Genomic DNA, 9,440 nt, shown 5'->3' on the forward strand with positions numbered 1-9,440 from the left:
CTCAGCCTCAAAACTCATGTCTACATGTCACCACAGTAGGACAAACCGACAGACAAGTTTGTCTTGCTGTTGGAGACCTCTTGTATCACCCCCAACTGGGTCCCTGTGGCTGACTGTACCACTGTCTGGCTTCCTGGCTTTTAATCCCCTTTCTCCTGCTCTTCTGCCCTGCTGTTTTTTGCGTCCCTGAATTGTCCCTGGGGCTGAGTGCTCCTCTGTCTGGGATCTGGGTTTTTATCCCCTTTCTCCTGCTCTCCGTTCCTGCTGCTTTGGGCGGACCTGAGTTTCCTCTCCTCAGCTAATCCCTTTGGCTGATTGCTCTTCTCTCTGGCTTCCTGGCTTTTAATTCCCTTTCTTCTGCTCTTCCCACTGGCTACTTTGGGCGTCACTGAGTTGTCTCTCCTTACCTGTAACCCTGGGGTATGAAAATCAGTCAACTCAGCACATTTATTCAATTGGTGTTCCCCTCACTTTTTGTAATGTAATTTCTATTTTATATTAAGGTTCCTTATATTTGTAACTGGGCTCTATTATATGTTCCTTTGTCTATTAGCTCATCTTGAGTTATTTGGACAATCAGTGTCTTAATTAGTGATATTTGTTAGGACAAGCTTCTTCAACTTTTTGTTTGTTTTTTTTCTTGTTGAAAATTATGTTGGCTATTCTTGGGAGCTTGCTTTTGCAGTTGAGTATCAGGCTGTTTCTTAAGAAATTGTAATTTGAATACATAGATTAATTTCAAAAGAATTGGCATCTTTTCCATGACCATTGTATAAATCTCCATTTATTCAGGTCCTTTCCATAAAAAAGAATCTTTTAATAAAATAAAAATCATAATTTTTTTCCTCAAATGTCTTAGGTAGCCCTTATATTGTATGATAAATGGGATACTACTAGCTTTTCAAAATGATTTTTATATATTAATCTTAAGGAGCTCTGGTAGCATAGTGCCTAAGGCACTTGACTGCTAACCAGAAGGCTGGCAGTTCAAACCCACCAGCCACTCCTCGGAAGGAAGATGGGGCAATATGCTTCCGTAGTGATACTGCCTTGGAAACCCAAGGAGATCGCTATGAGTCGGGTCCGACTTGACAGCACATAACAACAATATATTAATTTTACATCTACAAAGCTCGCCAAATTTTCTTATTAGCTCTAATATTTTGTTGATCAGGTATCTTTGATCTCTGATGTAGACAGTCATATTATCTGGGAATAATGAGCATTGTTTATTTCCTTTGAAGCTTTTTATCTGTTAACTTCTTTTTTCTTGTTTTGCTGTGTTAGTAGGACTTCCGGTACAAGTTTAAGTAGAAGTGGTAATAGCATTCCTTCCTGACTTGCTTCTTAATTTTAAGGGAAAGCTTCTACATTTGACATTTAAGTATGATCATACTGTATTCCTTTTTTGTTTGGTGGTTTATTTGTTTGTTTCATAATTCTTTCACAATGTCAGGCACATAATAGACTCTCAATAAAGACTTGAAAGTGACTAAATTAATGAATCAATTTTTCCTTTTAATTCATGTGAAAATAGTGTATGTTCATATATGAACATGCTCTTAATATGTTTATCATATTTGCTGTAGACGGTTGGTAGTTATGCATGCTTTATAAACTTGAAGAGATTCTCTTACATTTATAGTTTACTAAAGGTTATCAAAGGAGCTCTGGTAGCATAGTACCTAAGGCACTTGACTGCTAACCAGAAAGCTGGCGGTTCATACCCACCAGCCACTCCTCAGAAGGAAGGTTGGACAATCTACTTCTGTAGTGGTACTGCCTCAGCAACCCAAGGAGGGGTCCCTATGAGTCAGGGCCGATTCGATGGCACATAACAACAACAACAAAGGTTATCAAAGGACCTCTGGTGGCACAATGCCTAAGGCATTTGACTGCTAACCAGAAGGTTGGTGGTTCATACCCCCAGCCACTATGCATAAGGAAGACAGGGCAATCTACTTCTATAAAGATATCCTGCTTCTGAAACCTAACGGGGGTCTCTATGAATCAGAAAATGCTTGATGACACTGAGTGGTGGGTTAAGAGTTATCAAATGTTTTCTTCTACACCTGTCAAGACAATTGTCCTCCCCCTTTACTCTTTCATTTTATTTTAAGGAATTATACTAATAGACTTTTTAGCCCAACCAATGCAGCATTCCTGGCATAAACCAGTTCTGAATATGGCCTTGATACATGTGTTTGAGTATTTCACAAATTTTAGATAGTTGATATTCTGTTTAATGTTTGTGTAATCCATGTTTATATTTTATTCTTCCTACCTATACAATCAAGTTTATGTGAGTGTAATACAAGAAGTTGGGGAGCGTACCTCTTTTCCAGCTTCTGAAGCAGTTTAAGATGGGGATTATCAATTTCCTGCATATTTGGTAGAACGTACTTATAAAACTGCGTTTGGTTGGATTTATTGCTGTGTTTTAATTTTTTTTTTTTTTTTAATGTTTTGGTGAGTTAATTTTTAACTATTGGTTCCATTTCTTTAATGCTTATAGTTCTATTATCTTTCCTGTTCTGAATTAATTTTGATATGTTATATTTTTTAGAAAGTTATTTTTAACTAAAGTTATCAGCAGCGTAAAATATTTCAATGTTTCCTTTTAGTTTTAAAATCTCTAATGTATCTGTGATTATAAATTTACTTTTCTTCATTTCCAATATTTTTTTTAACCTTCTCTTTTTTTTGCTCTTGATTAGATCTGCCAGGTATTTGTCTACTTTTTTAGTCCTTTCAAACAACTAGCTTTTAGTTCCACTGATTATCTATTATACTTGTGTTTCCTATTTCATTTATAGGTTGATTATTGATCATTGTTTCCTTTTTTCCTACATCTGTTTGTTATATATACGGTAGACCATTTTTTTCCAAATTCTTGGTGGCTTCTCCTCCATGATGGTTTATGTGTGATGTGATACAGTTTGATGCTTGATGATCAACTTTTTGAGTCTGTTTGCTCTGTTTGCTAAAAAGGCATCTTGATGTGTTGCTGGGTACCTGAAATTATATTCAATTTGAGACTTCTATTTTAGGATCATGGCATTTCCTATTTGTTGTTGTAGTTGTTATTGATTCTTTCACATGCTGTATACCTAATAAGTCCTTAATAAGTATCTGAGAATGAGCAAATGAGTGAGCGATTTTCTTTTATTCTATATCACAGTAGTTGATGGAAGTGTGTATATATGTGTGCGTGTATGGTTATAGGTATTTTGCTCTAGTAAGTGTCCAGTCAAATTTATTATATTTTCCTTTTTAAAAGGATTCAATAATGATTAAATCCATAATTATATCTGGAATTTAAAATTTGTGTTTGTTTGTTTGTATCTTTTTTGCATTTTTCTTCTTTGAGTTTTTCTTGGTAGTTTCCTTTTTGCTCCTGTGTATGTATGTTTGTATGTGTGAGTGTTTGTTTTACTAGGAAAAATTTTCCATCTCTTATTAAAAATAGAAAAGTACGTAATTTACTATTCGTTTGCAAGTACTAGATGATAAAATTCTGTTTGTTTTTTGCCTCTTCCATCATTTTAGAAAATCACTTTTGCAAAGTTATCTCCAGTCTTTAGTGGCATAGATTATTTAAATACTTTGTATTTAAATAGTATTATTTAAATACTTTGTTTTTTTATCATTAGAGTCATACCTATGACTAAAATATTTATTTATTATAAGAATAATCTTTATTTGGTTTCTTAAGTAACACTAATTTATTTGAAGAATTACTGGACTGTTTTTTGCATTAATGAAAAATATATTCAATTATTAGGATAGTATTTTCCTGAGTTTTGTGATATTTATATCATGCATACATATATACTGTCAAATGAATAATTAATACAGGGTTAAATAAGAATGTAATACAATAATAATATAATAATGTATGATAGTGTGTGTACCTGCTTAATCTCTTAATCGTAATAATTTGACTCATTTGACTCCTGTCTCTATATTAGCCTCTTTTCCGATGCTGTTACCTTAGATCAAGGAATAGAAGGAAGTCCATGAGAATATCTCTATATTAGCACTGCTGGGAAACCCAGTGCCTGTCTGACATGGACTCACTGGTCCTGCATATCAAACTTCCTTAGAGACTGTGTTTAGATACTTGATCCTTGACTTTTTCTGTCCTTTTTCCCTGCTTTGAGAAACACTCTGAAGATTAGGCTCAGTTTGGACATTTCATCAGTGGAATTTATATCACATCTATCTTGTGCCAGGTGCTGGGGATGCAAAATTGAAAGGATACTGTCTCTAACCTCATAGAACTAGGGTAAGCAGACTACCGTACATACATGCAGGCAACTAAATTAAACATTAAATTCTCTGATTTCAAATTCATGTTTGGGTTTTACCATCCTATTTTGCAGATAACCACTGCTTAGCCTGATTGCCATAATTTATCACTAGGCCTGAAGATTTTGTTCCCATTTCCTCTGGTTTGTCCTTTTCTATAACTAGAGCCAAACCCTACTCTAGCTTATTAATACTAACTGCCATAAAAAATATTCCCTACATTGACTTTGTTCAAAAAGTTTACTTCTTAAAGAAGAAAACCAAAATTAATGGAAGCAATCAGTCCCCACGACTGCTACCCTGTCCAATCTGCAACCTATACAACTACGAGACCAGAAGAACTAGATGGTGCCCGGCTACCACTATCATCCACTTGGAAGGGATGTAGGAGATCCTGGATAGAGAGGGAGAACAATGTGGAACAAAACTCAAAATCATTTGGACGGGGAAAAAAAAAGGGGGGATGGTTGGGACCAGGTTTTCTGGTACAATAGAGCCTGGTGGAACCACTGAGACTATGGCCCTAGCTACCCTTCAGGTCTGGAATTGAACCCACACCTGTGGTTTCCAGCCAAACAAAGTAGTTGAACATTTACCTCAAGTAGACACACGCCCTCGAGAGAACAATCATGGGAGAAGGAAGGGCTGCTTATGCACAGGGAGACAGCTCAGGGGGCAGGAAAGTATGGAGGGATGGACATTGGGAAGTGGTAACCATGGGGAGGAAGTGGGAGGAGAGCTGTTGCATTGTGGTAAACTGTGGTCAATGACATGAGACAAAGTATATGTGAACTGCTGTATGGAGAGTGAGTTTTCTCTGTAAATCTTCACCCAAATCACAATTAAAAAAAAAAAAAAAGTTTACTTCTTTTTCATCTCATAGTCTGATGCAAGTTGTGTGAGATTTTTAGGCAGCAAGCTGCCTCTGTCTTGTGACTATGTCATCTATAAGATGCCTTCTAAGATAACTGAAAAAGAAGAGAAAAGGCCTGTCCAAAGCTCACAGACATCTAACTGCCTCAGCACAGAAAGGTCACAGACAGTTAACTGCCTCAGCACAGGAGTGACACTTGTCCTTTCTACCCACCTTTCAGAATTTAGTAACATTCACGAGAGCTAGAAGAATGAAGTTTACCATTGTGCCTAGATCCTTTAGGACAGAGTGGAACCCATAGGATGTCCCAGGCTATGAATCATTGCAGAAGCAGACTGTCTTATCTTTCTCCCACGGAGTGGCTCGTGGATTCAAACCACTGACCTTTTGGTTAGCACATGAATGCCTTAACCACTGCCACTAGAGCTCCTCCCAGCATGCCTGTTGTTGTTGTTGTTGTTATGTGCCATCGAATCGGACCCAACTCATAGCAACCCCTCCTTGGGTTTCTGAGGCAGTATCACTATGGCAGTAGGTTGCCCCATCTTCCTTCCGAGGAGTGGCTGCCTAGGAAGAGGAAAATGACAGGAAAGGTGGTGAACATATAGCATTATTGCTACCACAGCCCACATTTCTGTCCATCAAGTATACTTTTCTATTTTTCTTCCCATGCAGAAAATGTACTCACAGTCTTTGACACTCTATGAAATAAAAAGGCAAATTATCTATGCACACACACACACCATATGCAGATGGAACAGTATAACTATATAAACCACTCCATTCAGGAAGGGGAAAGTAGGAGATACATAGCAGTTAGTTGTCCATAGCAATTTTGAAATCCACCTGGGCCGATGTTATTGAAGACAGACCCCCTCCATGCACTCCAGCATAAACAAATCATATAAATAAAAGTAGTTAATGTTCTTTGATTATCCCTAGATTCTGCTTTTTTACAAGGAATTCTGTTATTCTCTCTGGCTGCTGCCTTCACTTGCTGGGAAGCCCCTCTTTGTTCTCCTTGAAGAAGGTATAAGGAGTGTGCCTTTGTCAGACTGTAAAGCTTGCTTCCCGTTCATGAAACTTTGATGACCCAGGGATTATTTGAAGTCTTGAACATTCAAAGATGTTTTCATCTGGGCAGATGTTTTTGTTTTTGTTAGGTTGTTTGTTTGTTGTGGTGTGGAGGGAGTTGACAATAAATTCTTTCAAAAATGTGATTATTTTCTAATCTCTTTGCTTCCAGTCAGATTCATGTGTAAATTATTATACCCGTAATAGTGGCTTCTTCTCTTCTGCTTTTCCCATCTCATAGGAATGCCTTTCAATGGGAGAATCTAGCACACTGTTGGCAAATATTCTGGGAAATGTTATGTCCAGAGTTTATGCCTCTATATTCTCCTCAATTAAAAGGAAATATATATATATATATAAAACTAGCTAAAAGAAAAGATTCCCATTAAACTGGCATAAGCAAAGCTTTGAAAGATAAAATGACATTTTTCATTTTGGTAAGAGTTTATAGATCAGACTACCATGTGTATAAAGTTTGTAAAGGGCAATAGTACAAGATGAATTCTTAAAGATTTGTTTTAAACAAGTATATAGAATTTTGATTGATAGACTGTCTTGCTTCTCTCTAAAATATGTGGTAAAGTTTATTAAAATAAACTACAAACAAGATAACAGAAAATTTAAAGAATAAAAGGAAGTTTATTTTCCTGTCTCAGAGAATTTTGGAACAGCAAAAAAAGGGACATACGTGAACAGAAGATTCGGTGACTGGAGGGGGTGGTACTTATGAAAAGATCTCTGGTACAAGGAGGGGTCGTCATGAGTCAGGTCCCACTCAATGGCACACAACAACAACAACATTGGAGTCTTACTAAAGCAACCCTGTCAGCTAAAGGTAGTGTGTCCTTGGGAACATTACAGAATATTTTGTTGTCTCAATATTCTAATTTATAAAAGGATAATAGCATAATAATGATGGGTGTAAGTACCACTTTTTAAGTATTTACTATATATGAAACATTGTGAAAAATTCTTCACATGTTACTTCATTGAATCCTAATAATACTATTAGGAGCTGTGGTAGCGTAGTGCCAAAAGACACTTGACTGCTAACCAGAAGGCTGGCAGTTAAAACCCACCAGCCACTCCTTGGAAGGAAGATGGGGCAATCTGCTTCTGCAGTGATACTGCCTCGGAAAGCCAAGGAGGGGTCGCTATGAATCGGGTCCGACTCGACAGCACATATCAACAACAACAACAATACTATTGGATAGAGATTATCTCTACTCATCCATATACCTCAGTTATTCTTTGGTAATAAGCAGTCTCAAAATCTTAGTGGCTTAAAACAACAAACATTTCTCAGTCATGCTGTATACTCAACTCAGATTGGCAAGGGAGCTTTGCTTATACTAATCATTCAGGGACCCTGACTGACAGAGCAGGTCATCTCAAATGTGCATAATTACTGTGCCACGGGAAAAAGAAAGAGCTTTGTAGGATCTTGCTATAACGATTGATGCTCTAGCCCAGAAGAAGTATCTCTATATATTTGCTTATAACTCAATGGCCAGAACTAATCACCATTTTATCATAGGCCTGAAAGAGAATATTTGGTAAAACTCACATATTATGGGGTTTTGTTACTTTTTCTTGTTTGTTTTAATAGTCAAAACGATGGAGGCTATCTTTAGGTCATGTTGTTGTTGTTGTTATGTGCCTTTGAGTTGGACCCAACTCATAGTTTCCAGGGCAGTATGACTATGGAAGTAGATTGCCCCATCTTAGGTCATATAGATAATAAATGCCAGGTATATTCTTTCTGAAAGCTCAAACTCTACTATCATATTGCTTTCCATTTCTATAGTCCAATATCCTACAGTGAAAGTATATACTCCTATATGTTTGTTGAAAGTGAAGATGACTTGAAGCACCCACTGATGAAGATTGAAAACTACTACAGTCTACTACATGGATTACACCTCAGCATAAAGCAAACTAAATCCTCACCACTGGACCAATAAGCAGCATCACAATAAATGAAAAAAAAGATTGCAGTTGTCAAATATTTCGTATTACTTGGATCCACAATCAACACCAATGGAAGCTGTTGTTGTTCTTAGGTGCCATCGAGTCATCTCCGACTCATAGCAACCCTATGCACAGCAGAACAAAACACTCAGGTCCTGAGCTAGCTCCACTATTCTTGCTACACTTGACCCCTTCACTGCCACCACAGTGTCAATCCACCTCATTGAGGGCCTTCCCCTCTTTTGTTGACCCTCCACCTTACCAAGCATGACATCCTTCTCCAGGGAATGGTCCCTTCTGACAGCATGACAAAAGTTTGTGAGACGAGGTCTGGCCATTCTTGCCTCCAAGGAGCATTCTGGTTGTACTTCCTCCAGGACAGATCTGTTAGTTCTTTTAGCAATCCATGGTACTTTCAGCATTCTTCATCAACACCACAGCTCAAAAGCATCAACTCTTCCTTGGTCTTCCTCATTCATTGTCCAGCTCTTGCATGCATATGAGGCAATTGAAAATACCATGGCTTATGTCAGGCTCAGCTTAGTCCTCAAGGAGACATCTTTGCTCTTCAGCACTTGAAAGAGGTCCTTTGCAGCCAGTTTGCCCAGTGCTATATGTTGTCTGATGTCCTGACTGCTGCTTCCATTGGGGTCGATTGTAGAACCAAGCACTGTGAAGTCTTTGACAATTTCAATCTTTTGTCCATTTATTGTAATGCTGCTTATAGGTCCACTTGTGAGGATTTTTGTTTTCTTTATATTGAGATATAATCCATACTACTGACTGTATTCTTCAGTCTTCATCAGTAAATGCTTCAAGTCATTCTTACCTTCAGCAAGCAAAGTTGTGTCATCAGCATATCACAGGTTGTTAAGGATTCTTCCCCCAATCTTGATGCCACATTTTTCTTGATATATAGTCCAGCTTCTCTGATTATTTGCTCGGCATACAGATTGAGTAAGTATGATGAAAGAATACAACCCTAATGCACTACCTTCTTGATTTTAAACCATGCAGTGTTCCCATTTTCTGTTTGAACGACAGCCTCCTGGTCTATGTACAGGTCCCTCATGAGTACAATTAAATGTTCTGGAATTCCCATTCTTCTCAATGTTATCCACAATTTGTTATGATCCACACAATCAAATGCCATTGCATAGTCAATAAAACACAAGTAAACATCTTTCTGGTATTCTTTACTTTGAGCCAA

Source organism: Orycteropus afer, unplaced genomic scaffold (genome assembly GCF_000298275.1).
Source record: "Orycteropus afer afer isolate SDZICR_OR568_19922 unplaced genomic scaffold, OryAfe1.0 scaffold00309, whole genome shotgun sequence".
NCBI classification, from domain to species: Eukaryota; Metazoa; Chordata; class Mammalia; order Tubulidentata; family Orycteropodidae; genus Orycteropus; species Orycteropus afer.